The sequence below is a fragment of the Diceros bicornis genome, chromosome 11, assembly GCF_020826845.1.
Source record: "Diceros bicornis minor isolate mBicDic1 chromosome 11, mDicBic1.mat.cur, whole genome shotgun sequence".
Taxonomy (NCBI): Eukaryota; Metazoa; Chordata; class Mammalia; order Perissodactyla; family Rhinocerotidae; genus Diceros; species Diceros bicornis.
This window is the reverse complement of record NC_080750.1, coordinates 3,605,007-3,629,766: the sequence shown is the minus strand read 5'-3', so window position 1 is coordinate 3,629,766 and position 24,760 is coordinate 3,605,007. Positions and strand designations below refer to the sequence as shown.

Below are 24,760 nucleotides of genomic sequence, written 5' to 3'. Positions count from 1 at the left end.
TGGGATCTTTGAACCATTTCCTGTGAAAGCAGCCTTAGAACGGAGGTAGACCCCAAGGAGTCTGGGCCTCAGAGCTCAGCCACCTCCGGTCTCCCCTGGCCACGGCCTCAGCTTCTGCTGCCTCTCGCTGACAACCACGTCCTGGGCAATGCACAGCTGACACCACACTGCTGCCACTACTTTCATTTCCAGACACAATATTTAGAAACTATAAGTAACAGTTATGGTTTATAGACAAATATTTAATAATAAAGCTGGCTCATCAGACAGCTTTATTTGTTAAATTCTGGTTATGTTTAAAGAGTCAATCCAAGTTCTCTGTAGAATATTATCAAATCTCATTTAAATGAATAAAAATATTTTTTGAGGACAAATGACTCAAAAAAAGCATTTTGTCAATATTTCCTTCTCTTAAGTTTCATGTTGAAAGGGATCAAAGGATTCTTAGAATTCAAAATGGATATGAACTCATTCCACATGCAGAGCGAAAAAATCCAACATGAACAAGAGGTGAGGGGCCGGCCCCGTGGCTTAGCGGTTAAGCGCGGGCGCTCCACTACTGGTGGCCCGGGTTCGGGTCCGGGCGCGCACCGCGGCACCGCTTCTCCAGCCACGCTGAGGTGGCGTCCCACATACAGCAACTAGAAGGACGTGCAACTATGACATACAACTATCTACTGGGGCTTTGGGGAGAAAAAGGGGAAAAAAGGAGGAGGATTGGCAATAGATGTTAGCTCAGAGCCGGTCTTCCTCAGCAAAAAGAGGAGAATTGGCATGGATGTTAGCTCAGGGCTGATCTTCCTCACAAAAAAAAAAAAAACAAGACGTGAGCACGTGTATTGGGCAATCAAACGTGAAGTACGGGAGTCATTTCAAAACAGAACAGCTAACGTTTGGACAATATCACCCCCTGACAATAGCTCCCGCCCATTGGGGAAGAGCCAGGCCAAGTATTATGATAGCGAAATGAATCTCAGTGAAAACGTAACATGAAGAAACCAGGAAGACAAGAAATTCTTTTGATTTGCTTACAACAACAACAAACACATATATATATCTTCTATAGTACCAAGACATTTGGCAAGTTCTATAGTACAAGTTTAGTTGGAAAAAGTAAAAGAAAATATACATAGGCACACATGTGTATATGTATGCATGTGTATATACAATCCACATATGTATATCCATCACTCTCTCTCTATAAAAGTTATGTGGATTAAAGCAAAAAATATATAAAAGACTTCATTCCCTCAGTTTTCTATTAAAAGTGGTCTTTAATTCGTGTGACCACATAATCTAACATTTTAACCAGGCCAGTTTTGAGAGTGTAAGAGAGCCTTACTCATAATGACACCAGGACAACAGGTACACACCGGGACCATCCTGGGCAGACCAGGACACATGATAACCTTGATTACAATGAAGTCCCTGGAAAACTGCAAGAACAATATTAAAAGATGTCTCCTTGGGGCCGGCCCGGTGGCGCAAGCAGTTAAGTGCTCGCGCTCCGCTGCGGCGGCCCGGGGTTCGCTGGTTCGGATCCTGGGCGCGCACCGACGCACTGCTTGGTAAGCCATGCTGTGGCGGCGTCCCATATAAAGTGGAGGAAGATAGGCACAGATGTTAGCCCAGGGCCGTCTTCCTCAGCAAAAAAAAAAAAAAAAAAGAGGAGGATTGGCAGATGTTAGCTCAAGGCTGATCTCCTCACCAAAAAAAAAAAAAAAAAAAGATGTCTCCTTTAGCAAAGTTAAAAATAAAAAGGGTCTTAAGGAATGAATTTTAAAAGCTGAAGTCCACAATAGATTTTGTCCATATGGGGCAACACCCTATTAAACAAAGGATATAAGTTAAAGAATGAATAGTAAAGTATTAAAATAGGGAATTAATCTTTAATAAGACCAGAAGCCTAACTTAATTTTTTTCTTTAATTAAGAAAGCCAATCCTTTCTAAAAACATGAGCCAACTCCATATAGACATTTCTGCACTACAGTCTCTAGTACCATTTAGCTATTTTTGTTACTAGGAAACATATGAACAAAAACAAGATTTATGTCTTCCTCTTCTGTTTTTCCATCTAAAGGAATAATCCTTCATTATTAGCAATACACTTAATATCTCCACAGCAACGCATAATCGGGGTGTTGCAACGGGAGGATACTGAAGTGGAACAAAGTGAAGGCAGGAAGATGGAGGAAAACACCTCCCCACAGCCCTGGTGGGAAAATAACTGCCAAGAAAAAAAGAAGGAAAATGCACTACAAAGAACATTCTTGAGGTTGCTAGAGTCAGTTGCTACCAGGCTTTAAGATACTTAAGTATACAATGGGGCAAATAGAAGTTCAAAAATGGTAAACTGTATAGAATAACTGCAGTGTCTTCACCCAGAGGACAAGAGGTGGGGAACAGATGAGGTTTCCGAAACAGATAAGAAGTGATTTCCACAGGCTTTCACGTGTAGCTCCCAGGTAGGTACAGGGTACAAGTGCCACGTCTAAGAGGAGAGGACCAGAGCTGAGACCAGAGCTACTCGAGCCTTCGGAATTAACCACTGGCAACCGGCGAGGTGGGAGCAGGGAGGGGGGCAATCCTGGGCAAAAGACATCTTCAGCCCAGGCAAGTCAGTAGCTACGGACAGCAGAGGGCGTGGGCAGAGGGCAGCAGGCTGACTGGGAATCAGGAATCCTGGGTTCTTCATTTGCCCCCGCCTGACAGAACACAGAGGTAAATAATACAAGCAAAAAAGGAGTATTCAAGAACATTCAAGTTGTCAATTGAGAAAACATGTATGGAGTGTCTGCACCATGCTAGCAAATGCACACAAAAAAGAGAACAAGTATCAATTCTGCTCTCAAGGAGCTCACAGTCTGGAAGGGACATAATGCCAACAGAAAGGCCTATGTTTATAACATGGCAGCAGTGACAGAGAAAGGTCTAAGTACTCTGGAGCCAAGAGGGGACACCTAGCCATGGCAGTGGAGGGGAGAAGGGAGCAGGTGAGGAGTTTCCTGCAGAGCATGCCGGGGTCAGTTCATTTGTGCTTTAAACCCCTCCTCTCAAGATGCCCGACGAGATCACCAGTATCCTGTACATTGCTAAACCCAACGAAGACGCCTTCTCATCTTACTCAAGTCCTCTAGAACTTACAACAGAACTGATTGCTCCATCCCGCCTCAAACACTCGGTCCTCCCGAATCAGGAGTGGGTTCCTCTGCTCCTCCTCCTGCCTGGCTGGTTACACAGCGGTCTCCCTTCAGTCCTCTGGACCTGCTCTCGGCCTCTCCTCAGCCCACACCATCTCCCGAGGGGATCCGAGACTTCCCGGAACTTCATATACCACCTCTTGCTGACACAACTCTGGGCCTGCTGTCCCCCTGAACGCAGGTCTCTCCGCCGAGGCTGGCCATTTGACATCCATCTCCATCAGCAGGACTTGGAGACAACTCCAACTAACCAATGGCCAAAACAGAACTCTTCCCTACCACCCCCTCGCCCCCCAAAACCAGGAGGCCTGCTTGACTCCCTCTCCTCTCTCACGTCACACATCCATACCCACCCGTGAGTCCTGTCCACTCCATCTCCAAACCTCTCACACCCCCACCACTGCCCTCTGTCTCCAGTGCCGCCCCCTCCCCAGGCTGCCTCACTTCACGTGTGGAATCCCGATCTCCCTGCTGCTACCCCTGCCCCTCCTACTCCACTAGCTGCCCAGCAGGCAGGCAGATGCTACAAATGTAAATCAGACCCCGTCCTCTCCCTCTCAGATCACATCACAGTACCTTCTCACTGCACTGGAACAAGACTCCTACTCCACCTACACAGTCTGCAAGCCTTGCCCACCCTGTCCTGCTTGCCTCGCCGCCTCATCTCTCACCACTTCTGCTTGGAGACCGCGGCCAGACTGGCCCCCCCGCCACTCCTGGTGTAACCCTGCACTTCCACTCTCCAGGCTGATGCACAGGCTGTTCCCTCTGCTGGCCCCTTCTTATCCTTCACACCTCAGTGCCCGTCTGACATCTTCCAGCAAACCCTCCTGACCGTGCTGGAGCTGGTTCCCTAGTCCCTCTCTACTGTATCACTGTTTCCTCAAAAGAATGCTCCAGATCTGAACTTACCCTGTTCATTTACTGGTTTTACTTGCTTATTGTCTGCTCAACTTCCCTTTTCAACACCTTTTCCTCTCGACACATAAACTCAAACAATCTCCATTGGGATGAAAAGCTCGACTGTTGTTCACTGAGTCCCTGGAACGAAGAATAATATCTGGCACACAGCAAGTGCTCCTAAAATTGTGCTGACTGCATTAGCCCATCTCTGAAGGAATCGGGGAGGGCGTGGGCTCTGTCTCGGCCAGCTGTGTAGTGTAGGTATTGGATGAAGTCAACACGCTGATGAAACCCAAAGTAACCTGTCTTGAGAACTTGGTGAGAAGTGGCTTGCCTGCAGCTGGGGGAATCTCTAGCTATGAAATCCTTCCTCTGTGTTTAGTTCTTTCCCCCCAGAGCTGCTCTCTCCCTCACTCTCTGCCTCTCATACTGTGCCTGTGTCTTCTTACATTCTCATCTCATCTGTTCCTGGCAGACTGAAATTTGATATCAAGTAATGATTTCTCTGATCTAGGTTTTACAATGGCCTTGCTTCCCAAAATGTCACAATAAGCAACTGAACAAGAGCACAGATTAGTAAACAACATGATGCATGTACACAGGCAAGGATAGGGCGAAGGTGGCAGTGGGTAAACAGGCAGACGTGAGGTGCCAGATGAGAGGAGGTACCTGTGGTGAGGCACTGAGGCTGAGACCAGGCCAGACACTGCCCACATCCTACTGTCATTCCTCACAAAGGCATATGAGCAGCCATCTTTCCGATACACGTGAATCTAATAATCTAAACACCTCACTTATAGGCCCAGGCACACCTCCTGGCATGGAAATCCACAAATTTACATTGCAGTAACCTTACAGAGATGTTTCCTGTACCATTTAGCCTGTTCACTCCTAGCAAAAGGCACTAGAACCAGTTTTCTCTGGTGCTCATGAAGGCGATTCCATGATGTAATTCTGTTTTTTTTGTGTGTGTGTGAGGAAGATCAGCCCTGTGCTAACATCTGCCAATCCTCCTCTTTTTTTTTTTTTTTTGCTGAGGAAGACGGCCCTGGGCTAACATCCGTGCCCATATTCCTCCACTTTATACGGGACGCTGCCACAGCATGGCTTGCCAAGCGGTGTGTCGGTGCGCGCCCGGGATCCGAACCAGCGAACCCCGGGCCGCCGCAGCGGAGCACATGCACTTAACCGCTTGCACCACCAGCCCCTAATTCCGTTTTAAATACAATACACCGAAGTGACTGGATGGCAACTGTTTTTTTTTTTTTTTGGTGAGGAAGATTGACCCTGAGCTAACATCTGCCAACCCGGGCCGCCAGCAGCAGAGCACTCGCACTTAACCGCTACGCCATGGGGCCAGCCCCGATTGCAACTCTTAAGGGATTATCCTCAGATTCGGACAGCGTGTTGCTCCTTAAGGACACTGCTGGTCAGCGCTATACCCCACAGGACGGCAGCTGCTAGACACATGTGCTGCTGAGCACGTCAATGCGGCCAATCCCGACAGGCACATGAGATGCCCAACATCTCAACTGTCAGGGCAACGCAAATCAAAACCACAATGAGACACCACCTCACACCCGTCAGAAGGGCTACAGTTAGCAAGACAAGAAATAACAAATGGTTGGAGAGGGTGTGGAGAGAAGGCAACTCGCATACACTGCTGGTGAGAGCGCAGACCGGTGCAGCCACTGTGGAACACAGTATGGAGATTCCCCCAAAAATTAAGAACAGAACTACCATACGATCCCGCTATCCCACTGCTGAGTATTTACCCAAGGAACATGAAAACACCAGTGCATAAAGATACATGCACCCCTGTGTTCAGTGCAGGAATTATTCACAACAGCCAAGACTGGGAAGCGACCTAAATGCCGGTCAAGGGACGAATGGATAAAGAAGATGTGGTCTATATACACAGTGGACGACTACTCAGCCATAAAAGAAGATGAAATCTGGCCATTTGTGACAACATGGATGGACCTTGAGGATATTATGCTACGTGAAATAAGTCAGAGGGAGGAAGTCAGATACCGTATGATCTCACTCATATGTGGAAGATAAAAACAACAACAAACACATAGAGAGAGAGGCTGGACTGGTGGTTACCAGAGGAGAAGGGGACAGGGAGGAGCGTGAAAGGACACATGTATATGGTAATGGATGGTAATTAGTCTTTGGGTGGTGAACATGACGTAATCTACACAGAAACTGAAATATAATGATGTACACTTGAAATTTATATGTTATAAACCAATGTTAGCTCAATAAAAAAAAAATGTGGCCAATCCAAGCTCAGATGTGCTATAAGTGCAGAACACACACCAGATTTCAAAGACTTACAAAAAAATTTCAAGAATTTTTATATTGATCATAATTGATAACATTAAATATGATAACATTTTGACATATTTGGTTAAATAAAATATGTTCTTAACATTAATGTCACCTGCTTCTTTTTACTTTTTGTAAGGGGGCTGTTGGAAAACTCAAATTACACATGTGGCTACCATGTGTGGCTCCTGTTATATTTCCAGTGGACAGCACTGGGTTCTTAGCGAATGGCGACCTCATGGGGACAGGTCAGCACGCTAGCCCTGAGCCTGGTCTTTGCAAGCTCAGGAACTATTTCATCAGTTCACCCAGGAGAGACCAGCTCTGGAGCTCTGATTTGCACTAACAAAAGATGCAACAGAAAACATGGATCTATTAACATCTACAATGGCTGGGGGAGGAAGACTAGTGAAGGAAGTTACTTACTTAGCCATGAACAGAGCCAAGACATCCTCATCCTGCTATGGAGATACTGGCAGGGAAAAGTAAACTATTAACCAAGAATTGCTTGATGAGGATGAAATGCAAGCAAATGAGTCAGAGTCCTGTGAGGCCCTACACCCACAGAGCCACAAATGGAGAAGTCTCTAGACAAGAGAAGGGAGGGCCTTCTAAAAAATCTCCGAAAGCATTTTAGAACACAGACCAAAACTTTCTTTTCCCTACGTCATTTGAGTTTTTTCCAAACCTTTGCATTTATAAAAGGAAATCGATCCTATATATGTGTATTTTTCCCCTACACTAACAAAGTGACTCCAGATCTACAAACAGTGTATTTAAAAGAATTACAAATATGAAAATATCCTACCTCCACGGTTTTAAGAGTTTCTAAGGTTTTATACTTCTACACAAGACAGTCTCTTCCCCCACAAACTCTCTATATATTTACACTATCCAGCTAATTTCCCACCCGTATTTCTTTAAAATTATGAAAAATCCTACATTTCCCCTTATTTCATTTCTTTTCTTTTTTTTTGTGAGGAAGATCAGCCCTGAGCTAACATCCATGCTAATCCTCTTTTTGCTGAGAAAGTCCGGCTCTGAGCTAGCATCTATTGCCAATCCTCCTTTTTTTTTTTTTACCCCAAAGCCCCAATAGATAGTTGTATGTCATAGTTGCACACCCTTCTAGTTGCTGTACGTGGGAGGCGGTCTCAGCATGGCCGGAGAGGCAGTGCGTGGGTGCGTGCCCGGGATCCAAACCCAGGCCCGCCAGTAGTGGAGCTCAAGCACTTAACTCCTAAGCCACGGGGCAGGCCCTATTTCATTTCTTTTTTTTTTTTCTTTTTGTCAGGAAGATCAGCCCTGAGCTAACATCTGCCAATCCTCCTCTCTTTGCTGAGGAAGACTGGCCCTGGGCTAACATCCATGCCCATCTTCCTTTACTTTATATGGGACGCCGCCACAGCATGGCTTGACAAGTGGTGTGTCAGTGCACGCCCAGGATCCGAACCAGCGAACCCCGGGCTGCTGCAGCGGAGCCCACGCACTTAACCGCTTGCGCCACGGGGCCGGCCCCTATTTCATTTCTTAAGACAGGAAAATTTCCAAGCTGTTATTGCTTACACAGCGCCATTTCTACATTGTACAAAGGGGAGACCCTAACTGAAGGAAGTCGCCCCTAATCACAATGTAAGACTGCTATTGGAGGATTTCTTCAGGGAAAAAATTAACCCCATCCATTACGATAATTCTGGGTATTCTTAATTTCAGTACCTGACACGTGGATTCCAAGACATCATCTACTCTAGGGCCTCCAGCCCTTGAGGTACTTACTACGGAGCATCCAGTGAATGAAACCACCTTTTATTTCATCCATTACAATTTGGGAAGCCCTCGTATAGGTGCCCTTGCTCTCAGGATTCATAACAATGTTGCTAGGCAAGCAGAGCAAATTACAGAGTAAAACAATGTAAAGGGCACCTGGAGTCACAAGTCAAGGCTGATCTCCACCCCCCCGCAGACCACCACGTTCGGACAATCACCTCCCCTCAAACAAACGGGAGGCTGACGACCACCACCAGGGATGTGGCACGTTCCCGTGAGGCAGCTCTGATGAAAAAGGCCCAGGGTGGCTCGACTTGCTCCAAAATCAATAAGACTTCTCTTTTTGCTGAAACCTTAGTACCATCATTTTAAATATTTGCTTGTTATAGAAATGTATAGAATTATCAAAAGTTAACTCCCCCTGCCCCAAGGCAGTTAATTTTTCATGTAAAATAAAACAGCTCTCAAAACATAAACACCTGCTACGCCTGGTATGTCCATAACTACACATCGAGAGATTAGACGGCCCCTTCCCAGGGTTGGCACGAGGAACAAATCAAAACAGACTGTTCTAGTAACCTTGTTAGTTTCCTGTTGCTGCTCTAACAAGTTACTACAAATTGAGGGTCTTAAAACAACAGCAATTTATCTTCTCACAGTTCTAGAGGCCACAAGTACAAAATGGTCTCAGTGGGCTAAAGTCAAAGTGTCAGCAGGGCCGTATTCCTTCCCAGAAGCCCTAGAGGAGAACCCAGTTCCTTGGCTTTTCCAGCTTCTAGAGACCCCGTGCATTCCTTGGCCATGGTCCCCTTCCACCCTTAAAGCCAGCAAGGCTGTTTGAGATTTTCTAACAATGCCCACTCTCTGCTTCTAGCTTTTCTGTTTCCCTTTTCCACTTATGATTGTGATAGCACTGAATCCACCCAAACAACCCAGGACAATTTCTCTCTCTTAATATCAGCTGATCAGCAACCTTAATCCCATCTGCAACCTAAATTCCCTTTGCCACGTAAAATAAAATCACAGTTCCCAGGGATTAAGACGTGAACATCTTTGGGGGACCATTATTCTGCCTACTATCATCTTCAATAGTAATTAGAAAACAGTCAAAGAAACCTCACATGTACAAGCTACTCCCCTCAGATAAGGATACTTAGCAATTTTAATTTACAATAGGTGGAAACCCTAAAACTAAAACAATAAATTGTGTTCGAATAGCAGACACGAGGTGGCAGCTCTTCTTGCTGAGCTGAGGTGCTGGTCAGTGGAATGGGGGATCCCTGCTCCTTTCTGGGTCACCACCAGGCCTGACAGAGCACTCAGAAGCTCTGAGAGAGAAATGTTTGACAATACCATACTGAAAATTAAGCGTCAATATCTTTCAGTAGCAATACTGAAATATATGACCCAGTTGTTGGCCTCCACACGGTAAATCATAAGGAGCTGATGGCATGTCTGAACAGGTATGATTTTTCCTTTGATAAAACTGCACGTGTAAAGACAGAAATGGGGCCTAAACTGTGAGATCCGGGCTAGATTCCACAACCAACAGGGTAGTGGTTAGACTCTGCAGCCAAACTGTCTGCTTCAGAACCTAATTCTGCTGCCTACTATCTGTGTGAATTGAGGCAAGTGACTTAACCTCTCTGCATTTCAAATAGGGATCCTTAAAATAAGTATAATATCTGCCTCAGAGTGTTTAGGAGGAGTAAATGATTAACAGTTCTAAGTGCTAAAAACAAACCCTAGTACATCGTGAGCACCTTGAGTATTTGTTAAATAAAATTTCAAATGTTCTTGCTTACTGCTTATAACCTGCCAATCAAACTATATTCGGAGGGAATGTACTTCTCGGCACTAATCCATCACGGAGGATGTGATATCGTATATACATACACGCATATCTGGAGTTCACCAGAAACACTGCCCTTTGTTGCTACTGAGGTCTGGCAGCGCTACTGGCATCGTCATAACTGGAGGGTTAAGCAACTCGCTGAACAAACGCATGTCTGAGAAAACAGTAGCTGCTGTGTGAAAGACGCCGGCCAGGGCCTCCTAAAGAAAGACGCCCAGCACGGGGAGGACAGTGGGGTCTGTGATGCATAACGGCCCCGGCATTTCTGGGACAGTGGTGTCCATGGTACGATACTCCTCAGAAGGCTGAGCTGGGAGGGACAGCAGCGGCTGTGCCACACTAAGGCCACCAGCAGCTGCCGAGAGGGCCGGCATATGGAGCCTGATGCTCACAGTCACAGCTGATGTTAGAGACTTCTCACAGAAGTTCTTGAATGCAACGGCAGGGTACAATCAACTTCCATGATTTTAATTTAACTCGGAAGGAAAGGCAGAGGGGAGGGTGAGGGATAGAACTCAGCCCCTCCCGGTACAGGCAACTGTGACCGACGGATACTCCGTTACAAAAGAAATAAGCTCCTAGTAAGAAACCACAGTTCGATTTTCAAGGTAACAGGATTGAACCCCTTGTTTTAAAAGTCAGAGGGGCAGCTTATATGCACAAAACAATGACAGCTGAGCCATTCAGTATTTACTGTGAACCAGGCATTATCCTCAATGTTTCACACACATAAAGTCATAGAGTTCACAGTCACCTAATGAAGGAAATACTATTCTATTCCCATATTACAGCCAAGAAATGGAGGTTCATCTGAGGAAGTTGCTCAAGGTCACCCAGAGGTGAGCGGCGGTGTTGGGACTCAAGTCCAAGCTGGCCCGACTAAGCCAGCGGGGTTTGTCTCTGATAGGACTTCGTGACCTCAAGGCAGCACAACCCAGAGAAACATTCCCAGAGAGGTGTGGTAAACATACAATCCGGTATCAACATATATCCCAAAACACCTGCCATATCTCTGAAACTAGAGGCGAGGTTGCAGAAAGCCATGAGCGACACTGGGCAGAGTATGGACGTCAGCTCCCTGCTCCTCCTCCTGCCCGCCCCGCCCTGCAGCCTTGAGTACCTTAACTTTCCGATTGTTTCCCTACCTCCACAGTGGAGAGGCCACAATGTCTACTTTGCAGGGCTGTCTGAAGACAAAGAGTGCACTTCATATGTCTTCACTAGGACCTATCTCAGAGTCCCTACCGTTATTTAACCATCACTATTTCACCGCACTACCTGCAGCTTCTGTTCTGAAGCTTGAATAACCAGCTTGAGCGCTTGGCTGCTATCTAAAGGTATGCCTTGGGCCAGCTCCGGGGTGTAGCAGTTAAGTGCGCCAGCTCCGCTGCCAGTGGCCCAGGTTCAGATCCCGGGCACGCACCGAGGCACCACTCGTCAAGCCATGCTGCGGCAGTGTCCCATAAAAAGTGGAGGAAGATGGGCACAGATGTTAGCCCAGGGCCAGTCTTCCTCAGCAAAAAGAGGAGCATTGGCAGATGTTAGCTCAGGGCTGAGCTTCCTCACAAAAAATAAAAAATAAAAAAATAAAGGTATGCCTCAATGGCACCCCACTTAGTTAAGTGGTCCATGATCCAAACCCACTTCTTCTTCCTTCCATCCTCTTCCCTCCCCCTAAATAAAACTCATTCTTTCACATTTTCTTTAGGTGTGAGATCAGACCACCTAATTAAAGTAATTCTCAGGTAAGGGAAAGCATCCCTAACCCATATGGGTGGGGCGTGCATTAAGAGGCTGCTTCCCTGATGATTCTCATTGCAGAGCAGGAGAGAGACACCCCTGACACATCGTCACCCCTGCTAGCCCTCCAGGATCACATGACATGACCCCAGTTCCCAGTGGCCTTGAGATTGGGCCTTGAGATCACGCACAACCCCCAGGGACACAGACTCTACCCTCGGCACATCCCATCTCTCTCTCTGCAGCTGCTCTCCCGCCTCAGGGCTCCCCTCCTCATCCCTTCAGTCTCTTCCAATTTGTGAAGAAGCTTTTTAAAAGTGTAATTATTATCAAGTATTTTGCATTTCTAATCATCTTAATGAAAAGAGGTGATTAAACTCCAGGGGTAGAAACTCAGCCCTGAACTTTCCATAAATATGATGCCCCGGTTCCATGGTTTCAATTCCACAGCAATTCGCCTTTATTCAGACACTCCCTGAGCACTTTCTTGGTGCAGGCAAGCCCTTCAGGTAAACAGAGCTGAGGACGCCTAAAGTGGTATTTCAGCTCCTTCTCAGTTTTGCCTGAGGCTGGCCCTGACCCCTCGGCATTTCTCTTTGCACAGTCGAAATGTATCAGGATAAAGGAGCCTCCAGATGGGCAGGACCAGGCAGAGAAGTTGCACTGGCCTGCAGGGCCCTTCCAGGAGTCTTTCACTTGACTTTCAGTAGCTAGCTGTCTTTTCTGTCTCTTGGGCCTTGATGTGTTAACTTGCTAAGGACGAGGGGAATGAAAGGTTACTATGTGCTTTTATCTATTCTAATAGTACAAAGGGGTATATTGAAAGAAAAGATGTACATATAAAACAAATGCAGTTAATGTTTCTTCTTTAAAAAAAATCAAAGAATGTGCACAAGTTTGGTTTCAAAGTTTTGAGTGACACTATCACACTAAGACACAAAACTGTAAGGCTGAATTTTAAACCGTAAGCAAATCATCAAATTAGGGTTTGGCAGTAAGGAAAAACCAATCAGCAAATAACTGATTATCCTATTTACACTTTAATTCTAGTAGCTATTTCTTTAAATTCTGTTTTGAATTACAAGTCATTAGTAGAAATTAATAAATTGAACTGATCTGGGTTTCTGTATAAAGAGACCGAACTGAACACCACTCAATATTCCAACATCCTTGATCAAAACTGAAAGGATAGGGGCCGGCCCGGTGGCGCAAGCGGTTAAGTGCGCGCGCTCCGCTGCGGCGGCCCGGGGTTCGCTGGCCCGGATCCCGGGCGCGCACCGACGTACTGCTTGGTAAGCCATGCTGTGGTGGCGTCCCATATAAAGTGGAGGAAGATAGGCACAGATGTTAGCCCAGGGCCGTCTTCCTCAGCAAAAAAGGAGGAGGATTGGCGGATGTTAGCTCAGGGCTGATCTCCTCAAAAAAAAAAAAAAAAAAACTGAAAGGATAAAATCAACCAGCACTGAAAATGGAAATATGAACCCAAAGCAAAATTAAAATTTTGACTCAGGGTAGCAAAGAGGATATGATTTTATAGTAACACTTGAGGATGTTTAAATGAATAAATGCTTTATACCTATAATGAAAATTAGCTAATGGAAATTTCTTGCACTTTCATTAAATCAACCCCAAAATGTCTTACCAATGATATACTTTTCAAGAGATCAAATAAATGTGTATGGTTTTAAAAAAGGTGACCTATTTAAAAGTGATGGAGCTTATTCTGAACCCAGTAATAAATCTGCTAAATGCAGTATCTGAAAAATCTAACTTGTCTATCTTACTGGACACTAAAGAAGTAAATTGTGGAAGGAGAATTTCTTTTAGAGAACTGGCTGGCAAAATTAGCACTGCTCCATTCTGCTATATTTCCCATGAAAGAAGGTTAGCTTTATGGCTAATAACAATAATACTAATAGTTCTTTAAGAAAGCCTGTGTGCTCTGTTTTCATGAGATAAATCCCTTGTGTAATGAGCTACTGACCTATTGTGCAGCTCCACAGAGAATGTTGATCCTACTGCTGAAATCTTATGAGAAACACTAAATAAACACAGAAATTAAAACTCTTAAATTTTAGGGCCGGCCCCGTGGCTTAGCGGTTAAGTGCGCGCGCTCCCCTGCTGGCGGCCCGGGTTCGGATCCTGGGCGCGCCCCGAAGCACCGCTTGTCCGGCCATGCTGAGGCCACATCCCACATACAGCAACCAGAAGGATGTGCAGCTATGACATACAACTATCTACTGGGGCTTTGGGGAGAAAAAAAAAAGGAGGAGGATTGGCAATAGATGTCAGCTCAGAGCCAGTCTTCCTCAGCAAAAAGAGGAGGATTAGCAGGGATGTTAGCTCAGGGCTGATCTTCCTCACACACACACAAAAAAAAACTCTTCAATTTTAAAGAGAAAGGAGAAAGTTTTCTAATTATGAATACGGTAAAAAAAAAAAAAAAAAAGCAGCTAAATTACACATTATAATTCACTTTTAAAAATGCAAAGTGACTAAAATAATCATGGATGTTGCCTAAAATAGCAAAAACTGGAAACTAACTGTCTAGCAATAGGAGACTGGTCAAGCCGAGATGCAGCTGCACAACAGAAACCTCTGTACAGGAGTAGTTTAGTGATATGGAGATGTCCACATTTGGGTGGGAAAAAAAGAAAACAGTATGTCGAGAATAACTTCCTAACTGTGCAACTTCAGGAAAGCTTCTCTAAGGCAGTTTTCTCCTTCACATAAAGGAGATAGTAATAGTACCAACCTTGCAGGAGTGGAGCAAGGATAACAGGAGGGTCTGTGGATAAAGGCACTGGCACATGGCCTGGCCCATGATCAGCTCAGGGCACAGGAGGTCTCTGTGCTACATGTTCACGGGCATGAAACAGAATGCGAGGACCTCACGCTATTTTCCGGATGGTGGCTGATTTGTTTAACCTGAACTTTAAACTTCCATAGGTACCATACCACTTACCCTATACCAATATGGGGAAATATTAATAAATTGCAATATTCACACACAGTGATTATTCTCTTAAAAGTCTACCACAGTGCTTTGCTCACAATAAATAAATCTTGGTTGAGCTGAAGTTACCCTTCAGATTTCATTTAACCAAGTTTGCCCTGGAACGTTTAAAATTATTTAACTTAAGGGCTAACCTTGTTTGTAACATTTTCATTGGGTAAAGCAAGGCATACTCGCACTGTTCAGCCCCGCGAGGATTTACGAGCCCCAACGGGAGACCCATTAGAAGACCGCCAGATCCCACGGTTACCAGTGGGAGGAAGCCCAGTCACTTCTTGTCTCCTCCCAACTCCCCACCCCCTCTCCTCTTTCTGTTTAACCTCTTGACTCTTTTTTTCCTTTCCATAGTCAAAGCCTAGCGGCTCTCCACTGGACTGTAAGCCTCAAGGGCAGTGACCACGTCTCCTTCATCTTAGCATCAACAGCACCTGGCATGTAGTAGTTGCTCACTAAATGTCTGCCAACTGAATGAACCGAATACATGCCTGACACTAGGAGCCTTCAATTTCGAGAAGGGAACTACGTAAAGGTGGATAGGCTACTTTTCAGTCTGAAACTGTCTAGAATTCTCAGTAATTGTTCCTTAAAAAAAAAAGAAAACAAACATCTCACTTAAAAGTATCACTTCTTTAAAAAAAAGAAAAGTTCTCATTTGTATTCCATCGTCCATTTTAACTGATGTAAGATTATTTCTATTTTTTCCCTGTATTTAGTTTAAAGTCCCAGAAGAATCCCTGCGAGTGTAACATCTCAAAGTAACACAGCTAGTCATTACCACCCAGAAAGCCTCAGGTCTTCTGGATTCCAAGGCCCAAGATCTCTCTAGAATCTCGCTGTGGAAAAACATCTCCCATGACCTTTGACCCTAAAAGCTGTTGTAGATATGGTAAGAACAAACGTTTTCAGTAACACCTGGGCAAATGCTTCAATCCTTCCAAATATTTCCTAGGGCATTCACGAGATTCCAGGAGAAAAGAAGCTGCACACAGGAAGCAGCAACGCAAAGGTGTGCGAGCCTTTCCCTCCAGGTTCATAAGTCAACCACCTTTACTCAAAACTGAAACTAAAGAAACCAAGTTAAATATTAACTCGTAAAAAAACACTGCAACCAGAAGACTATTTTGAAGCAAGACTATCAGCAACCCAAGGAAAGGACTATAAAAAGGAAGTTTTGCACAGCTTATTGGGGGGGAAAAAAAGTTCCAGGTGAAGTTAGAGAGCTCTCCACACACCCAGTCTTCCTCCAAATTCCAGGTGGCTCACTTTCAGCCACTGCGCTGCCTGTGTTTAAACAGTGCAGGGCGGTTCCTGGGACGCGGGGTGGGAACCAGAAACCTTCCAGGTATCCACACTGAAGTGTTTACCTTCCTGAAGACAGCACTGTCCACTCCAAGGATTTCACCTGCGCAACCTGAGCCCACCAGGCTGATGAGGAGGAAGTTTGTGGAGATTAGCTGGTTAGTACCTAAGCCAGCTGGAACACACCATTATTTATATATTACAGCTACCATTTGTTCGCTCTGCTTTGTGCCTGACAGTATGATAGGTCTTTTCACTTAATCCTCTCAAGTACTAGTTATAGTCCCATTTTACTGATCAGAGCGTTTAAGGTAAATGGAGCCCACCGTTAACAGATGAGACTAGGAGTGAAACGAGGATTTGAAAAGTGACGTTTAAATTCAAAATCACGCCCAACCTAGAGACACTAAACAGTTGAACCTCTTCAAAAATTTAAAATACATGTCAAGATGATTTTAAGGTCATATTAGAGCAGGCAAGAAGAAAGAGAAGAATGGCAAAGACTATCATTCTTTACGTCCTGTTACAGGACCTAACATTTGGGTTGTTTCGAGCCCTAGCCGCGGGTCATGAACGATTATCCGTATCTCAGAGGCGGACAAGTCTCCCTTCCTCCAGGCAGCCGCTCTGGAGGGCGGACAGGACAGAGGGGCAGGTGGACTGCCCGGGGCGGGCTGGGGCCGCTCACAGCATCACCAAGCGCCTCTCAAGACGGAAGGAGCCGGTCCTCCTCCTGCACCTGCACCCCCGCCCTGGCCTCCTCCTGGGGCGGCCCCGGACAGTCCCCGGCTTCTCGTGCTCCCAGCGCCGGGACCGAGCTCCCGGAACGGCTGAAATGAAGGAGCGCAGCGCTCAGGGCAGGGACACCGAGCCGCACGCGCCCTCCCCTCCCGCGCCGACCCGGAGGGATGCCCGGGCGGGCGCGCGGGGCCGGGGCCGAGTCCGCGCCCGGCTCCCAGCCCGCCTCCGCCCGCCCCTTACCCGCTCCGCCGAGGCGCCTGCTCCGGGCCGCCCCGCTCGCGCACACGGCCCGCCGCCGGGCCCGGCCGCCCCAAAGTTCGCGGGGTCTCGCCCCCCGCGCCGCGGCCCGCGGGGCAGCCGCCGCCCGGGCCCTCCCGCCGCCCCAGGCCCGCTCGGCGGCGCCGCAGCCCGGCGGCTCGGCTCCGGCCCCAGGGCGGGTCTCGGCCCGCGGCGCGGCGCTCGCTGCTGACCGCGGCCGCGCTCCCGGCCGCCGCGCGCTCCTGACAGCACCCCCCCGCCGCCCTGACTCACCGCCGCCGCGGCCGCGCTCCCGGCGCAGCCCTCCGGCGGAGCCCGCCGACCCTCCCTCTGCCCGCCTTTAAAGGGGCAGCGGGGGAGGCGCGTGGCGCGCCGGCGGCCGGCGCGCGCGGGGAGGCTGAGGCCGGAGCGCCGACCGGGATCCAGCTGGGAAAGTTCCTCCGCGCCGCTCCCAGCAACTTTCAAGGGTGGGGCCGGGCAGGGATCCTCCACCCCCGCACCTCGCCGGATGCGGGAGCTGCCTCCTGACGTCGGTGGGGGTGGCCCTGGGGGCGCCCGGGGCTATTCAGAGGGTGTTGCCCGGGGCCAGGTCAAAGAGGTGGGCGTGCAGACCTCAAGAGGGTGCCTGGCAGGTTAGTCACCAGTGCGCACCGTGGCAACTCCGGTTGTGAGCTGGAAGGGTGCTCCAAGTTAATGATGCTAATAATACTTTCCCTCTGTGACTAAGCACCGTGTCATTTGTCCTGTTAATTGATTTGCTTCTCATTAAGGATAAGAAACTGTAACCAAAATAAGTAGTGAAAGACTCAGTTCTTGGCTCAACGGAACACTGAGCTTTTCCGAAGCTTTTGGGGCACCGGGCGGCCGTGTGTGGTTTCTTTGATGAGCACAGCAGTGGTGTTTTTAGAAGGGGTGTTGCCTTCTTTAAAACGGTCAGGGCTCTACATTTCTTGGAGTTGCTGCTATTCATACACCTGCTGGGCAGTTTTCAAAGTAAACGATGGCAGCCTCAGAGATTCTAACTAGGATGAATCAGAGGGAATTTGGCCAAATCTTTATTGAATTTAAGTGACAGAAATGTTTTGTGTTAATTTCTACTTCGGAACACGGTAATTGTGTTTAGGATTTGCACTGGCTTATGGGTGATTCCATATAATCAACAAAAATAATCCAGAGGCATTCTGGGTGCCTCGTGCGGAAGTCATGTGGGTAAACAATCATTTGTCTGTGATAATTAAACACAATGTAACAGAAAGAATACGCAGGGCAGTTCCCAAACAGACAACTGTAAGATGTCGATGCAGAAGTCTCCCCCAAATGAAAACGCTCCTGAAATTCACCAAAGGTTCAACATTATTGTTGTGGGAAATGCACCCGTTTAAAGCCACAGAAAGGTAAGAACCCAGAAGAGAGCACCAACAATTGAAATTTACTTTCCTTGGGTTTATTTTTCCTTTTCAGTAGGAGTCGTTTTCAATTTTACAAAGCCCAGGCATTTTGCCCAGAAGGCAAGAGCAAATGGATTGGTTTGCTAGGATGCAGTCAAAGTGAATGGAAATTCAAACCAACGGTTTTTATAGACAATCACAGATCTAATCAGAAGCTTGGGTGTCCTGTCCATTGGTAACACAAAGGAATCAGATTCAAATGTGTAGCTACAGGCAAGTTTGGGTGACTATCCCACCTACCCCTTACTTTATGACCCACATATTTGGACGTTATGGAGATACGTGTAAATAGACTTTCTACAAATCTTAAAAAATGACGTTGGGGCTTTTGGGCCTATGTACATGGATGAAGTCGAAAAGATCAAACAAAGCCTGCCATCCTCTCTGTGTTATTGCATGATGTAAATCCTGCAGCTCCCTCATAGGAAGGTCTCTGTCTGCCTGGGAGGCTGTTTAATGGGTAGTTTTGAATTTGCGGTCTATCGTGCCTTAGTTTAAATATTGTGAAATAAATAATTAGGTCATGTTATTATACCACTTAAATATCCTCCAGTAAATATAATAGTACAAATGTGATTGAATTGCATAAAGTTTTTCCATTCTATTTATTGTCAACATTTGAAAAGCAAATTATTCATCTTAATTTCTGTTTTGAAAAATAGTGACTTGTCCATCTCACAGAGAGAGGTGATTTCTCTCTCTTTTTTTTTTACCTGCACCTTTTTGTTCTTATGGTGTATCAAAGTTTGCTAAGTCCCTACTTAGTCACCTTCCAAAAATAATAATGCTGAATGCTCTAAGGGAGGGGAAGTGCTGACAGGTTCTTGTCAATGTTTTTTCTCAACCAGTGCATATGTAAACCAAGGTTTACAGATATTTCTTTGGTATGATAAAACATTCTGATTAAGTTAGGAAAACATATATATATATATATATATATATATATATATATATATATATATGTAGTACTTATCTCCTCTTATAATAACTCCTACTCTGGACATTCCTAAGTCATTCACTCAACCAGCAAATGACTATTGAGTTCCCACTCATTCCCACCTTGTTTATCTAAGAGTCACCCATGTGTCTTCTAAACATATGTCTCAGCAATGGGAAAGTTTCCTTTTAAAAAAATTTGCACAAGGATGTTTATTGCAGCATTGTTGTAATTTTCCCAGGATCCAGCATAGTGCCTGGCATGTAATTATTGAGTGAGTGAAATAAATGAACAAGCCTTAAACCAATAGAGAAGTAACTCCATGTGATGGGATACTGTATAGGCAATAAAAAGAAGACAATATTTCCGTAGGCTCTGACTTGGAAAACTGTCCTTGTTAAGTGAAAAATATAAGCAGAGGGAAAATACACACACACACACACACACATATACCCACACACCATTTTTGTGAAATGAACACCACTCCTCCCCACTCCCTGAAAATTCCATAACCAAACTATATATTACTTCTTGGCAATGAGCTATAGAAAGGCAGAGTCTAAGGGAGAAATCTGTATTTCTGGACTATTTTTCAATGAGCCTGCATTACCTTTGTAACTAAAAACAACAACACAAGCAATATTAGAACTTAGAAGGCAGTAAAACAGTGAGTCCATGACATAAGGGAGCTTACTGTCCAATTGGAGAGACAATAACACCCAGAACAACGAGAGATTAAGGCTGCTCACCCTCTGCATCGGGGTTTCAGATCTGGCTGTGCCAGGCCCATCCACAGAGCAAGCACCCCCATTTATTGGGTTCTTATTGTATGTCAGCAACTCTGCACATGGCTCTGCCTATGTTATCTCATTGAACCCTTCCAGCAGCCTTCTGAGGTGGGTGCTCATAATGCCCTCCTCCACATGGGAGGTAACCCAAGATAAGAGGTTGTTTGCCCGAGATGACACTCAAGTAAGTGGCATCGTCAGGGCATAAAATCAGGCCCCAAAGTTCTTATTTTTGACCGCCATTCCTTAAAGTGCATGTACACTGATATAACTCTTCTGAGGTAACAAACTCTTACATTTTTGGTTTTTAAACACGTTTATTTTAAACTTTATCAGGGCCGGCCCCATGGCTCTGCGGTTAAGTGTACGCGCTCCGCTCTGGCGGCCCGGGTTTGGATCCCGGGCGCGCACCAACTCACCGCTTCTCTGGCCATGCTGAGGCTGTGTCCCACATACAGCAACTAGAAGGATGTGCAACTATGACATACAACTATCTACTGGGGCTTTGGGGGAAAATAAATAAATAAAATTATAAAAAAAAAAACTTTATCAAAAATATATGGTAATATTGCCATATTATAGAGCAATTGGAAAATGAATAAAAAATAAATAAAACCACTGTTTTGGTGTCTGATCGCCATTCCTTAGATTTCTATTGTTTAAGGTAATTTCAGGAACATCATACATATGATTCTTATTCTGATTTTTAAAAATTTAACGCCATATCATGTACTCCGTCCTCACAATTATCATACTAGTGGCTCCATGGTGTGCCAAAAAATGTATGTGCTTGTGAATGTATGTCTATGTAATGAACTTAATCTCTCTGAAATCTGATAGTCTAATTCTTAATTTGGGAGCAGATTAGTACTATAATATTTTTACATTTTTCTATTAATGAAAACTCTTGGACTATCTTTTTATAGTTAGTACTCCTACACTATGTATAAAATGTTCTATGTTAAATAAAAGTGTTTTGGGTATTTGGAAAAATAAATGAAAGGTACTGTGTGCCGTATTTTATTAATAGCCTTGTCCAGGCTATATCTGGCCTGGAGGCAGCTGGAGAGGGTGTAGGGAGAGCAATATGCAGCTTTGCAGCAGTTCCAGTGCAGAACGTCAGGGGGCGAGGTTAGGGGAGTGGTGATGGGAATGTGGGAAGTAGAGGGGATTTGGAGTAAAATGGACAGAATTTGCAGATCAATCAGCCATGGGGATGGAGCCAAAGATGACTCCTACTTTTCTTGTTTGTTTGTTTACTTGGGTAAGCACTTGGGTGGATGGTGGTGCCTTTTACCAAGCAAGACAGGGCATGCCAAGATAGGAACAGGTTTGTAGAGGAAGATGGTGAGTTTCAAACATGATGAGTTTGAGATCTGCGATGTGTAAATAAATGGAGATGTTAATCGGGCAGCTGACGATATTGCTCTGGAACTCAGAAAGGAGGCATGAACTGGTGATATAAATTTGAGAATAGTCAGCACGTAGATAGTAAGGAAGCCAAAAGAAAGAATGGGATGGCCTGGAAAGCGAGTACAGAGTGCAAAGAGGAGAGGTCCAAGAGAGGGCCCAACATTATAGGTTTGGTAAAGGAGAACACTGCAGATGAGGCTGAAAATACATAACTAGAGAGAGAGAAAACCAGAGAGAGAGAAAACCGGGAGAATGTGTCAATGAAAGCAAGGAAAAGGCCTTTTGAGAAAGGTGGAATGGCCATCTATATCAACTCTTCCTGAGAGAGCAAGTAAAATAAAGACTGAAAAGTCCATTGGATTTGGTGACGTGGAGGCCTTAGTTGACCTTAACCCGAGGGCGTTTGGTTATGCTACAGGGGAGTGGAATCCCGACCGAGTCAGGTGAGGGAGAGCTCAGCAGGGGCCAGCGAGTTGGCGTCCTGGAGTGCTGGTCTATAAGGGAGGCTAACACAGTAGCAGAATAAATTTACAAAGTACAATTTGGGTTGGCGGGAAATGAGGAGTGACTGCTAATGGGTACAGGGTACTGGGATGATGAGAATGTCCTACAACTGACTGAATGCTGATGGAAAGGAATCAGTAAAGCAGATGAGGAGAGAGACAATGGGGAGGATCATCAACAGTCAAGGTTCAGGAGCACCCAGGAGGAGATAGTTTCCAGAACACAGACGGAAGGAATGGCCTCTGAGACGAGGGGGAACGGCTCCTCCGATACAAGAGGGGGAAAGGGAAAAAGAAAAGCGTGGAGTCTTACCGTCATGTGTGTAGACTGCTTGTAGAAAATTGAAATCATTCCTTCCGATGCTTCTCTTTTGCTGAGTTAGGTGTGTATTAGTCTTCTATTGCTGCTGTAACAAATGATGGGAAATTTACTAGCTTAAAACAACACAAATGTATTATCTCACAGTCCTGCAGGTCAGAAGCCCTGCAGACTTCGCTGCTGGTTTCTCAGCTCCGGCTTTTGCAAGGCCAAAATCACAAGGTGTCGGCCAATTAGGCTCTTATCGGCAAGCTCTAGCAAGCTTCCAAACTCATTCAGGTTGTCAGAAGAATCTAGTTCTCTCCAGTTGCAGAACCAGTCTCTATTTCCCTGCTGGCTGTCAGCGGGGGAGCACTGCAGCAGCTAGAGGCATCTGTCCCAGAGCCAGCAACAGCGTGTTGAATCCTTCCCACACTTGCAATCTTGCTGACTTTTCCTTCTCCTCATCTCTTGGCCTCTGCTGGAGAAAGGGCTCTGTTTTCAAGGGCTCATGTGATTCAATTGGGCCCACCTGGATAATCCAGGCTACTCTTTCTGTTTTGAGGTCCATAATCTTAATTACATCTGCAAAATCCTTTTTGCTGTGTAATGTAACATATTCACTGGTTTCAGAGATTAGGGCGTGGACATCTTTGGGGGCCTATTCTGCCAACCACAAGGTGACATCATTGACTTAAAAAGAAAGTGGAACAGGTGGCAGGTTTTAGAAAGAATGGAAACAGTTTGAAGTAGCCACCCTGGAGAGTAGAAACGTGAACTGACTAGAGAAACTTTATAAGCTTGACAGATGGCACTGAAGACCGAATTGAAGTCAGGGCCGTAGTGGTACCAAGAGTGTCTTTCTCCAGCAACACTCAGCCCCTGGGCATGGCACAGACAACCAGTGGTGGTGGGTAGGCTAGATAGGCAAAGTGGGGGTGGCTGGGATGGTGCAAATGAAACAATGGCCTAGGGATGAACAATGGTCAGGAGAGAAGCAAAGAGAGGAGGAAGCCGATGGACAAGGAAAAAGGAAAAGGATCAATGGCCTAGAGATCCTGGAGAACCAGAGTAATAGCTGGAGAATTTGGAAGCATAAGAGGTCAGGTGATGAGATTTATGAACTATTTTTCTGATCAGCTTGGGGCAATGGCAGGGTCTAGAATGTGGCTGTGAGTGGATGAGCGAGGTGGAGGGAATGAGGAGAAGAAAAGAGGTCATTTCAGAGTTCAGGGCGTTAGAAGAATAATTCTCATGGATGCAGAAGTTACCCAGAATGATGACCAGAGCAGAGGTAAAGAAGACTAAATCAGGTGCCAGACAATTAATAATGAGTTGGGATGAGGAGAGGAAGAGGTTGGGATAGAAGACATGAATGCCTCAAAGGAGAAGGGCATTTCACAAAGGCCTGGCATAATCTCCATCCAGAAGTATCTCTAGAAATCAGAGGGACACAGACTTTACCTTACAACTCCAAGTTGCACAAAGTGTGAGAAGATAATCAGACATCCTTGACAGACTGCAGAGAAATTATGTCCCTAGATTTCAGTTAAGGCCAAAAAATATAGGGAATATTCTGAGAAATGATTGAGCATATAAGAAAGTTTGTGATGATAAAGTAGGGATTTCAGAGGCTATATGAGAAGGGTGAGGGGGTGATGGGTAGAGTCAGGGAGATCAGGGGAAAGAAATCACAGAGTGTTATGGAAGTAAGTGTATGGGGAAGGAAAAGACATGTGAACAGGATGGGGGCATGGGGGAGGTTTTCTCCCTAAGCCCACCCTCTACCTTCTCCAGAGCTGACAGCCTGACCCTTTCCCAAGGCCAGGGTATTGGAAGGAGGTCTTGTGTGTTGTAAGTCAAGGCTAGAATGGAGACATACTTATTTAGCATAATAAAGTTCAGGAGATATGTCAAGAGGAGGTTAATCTTAGTGCAAATGGTCTCATTTTATATTAGCTGTTCCATTCAGAGGCCAAACTACTATGAGGATCTCTGCCCTCCCCTTTTCCTCCCTCAGGGTCCAAAAAACACTACCCTGCTCCTAAACAGCTGCACTTAGATATACTTGAAAATGAATGACAAATTATGACAAATATTTTGGGAATAAGCTGGAAAAAAATTAGTTAAAACATACTAAGCATCTCTTCTTGGGGAAGAGAGAGTTCCAGTAGGGGTGGAGGTTGGTGGGCCATGCTCTGCTGGTCAAGAAAGGAAGCCACGGGGTCTGTTAGGACAATATACAGCTGTGGACGGAGC

At 45.8% G+C, this 24,760-nt stretch overlaps 1 protein-coding gene across 2 annotated transcripts in view; it reads right to left on the bottom strand.

Annotated features, from left to right (window-relative positions):
- SGMS2 (sphingomyelin synthase 2) overlaps positions 1-17,205 on the bottom strand; it is a 72,421-nt gene extending 55,216 nt beyond the window's left edge. For both annotated transcript variants that reach the window (XR_009221523.1, XM_058549873.1), the window contains exon 1: positions 17,097-17,205. The gene's annotated coding sequence lies outside the window, so the exon portion shown is untranslated. The remainder of the gene's footprint in view (positions 1-17,096) is intronic.
- Positions 17,206-24,760: the final 7,555 nt, after the last annotated feature.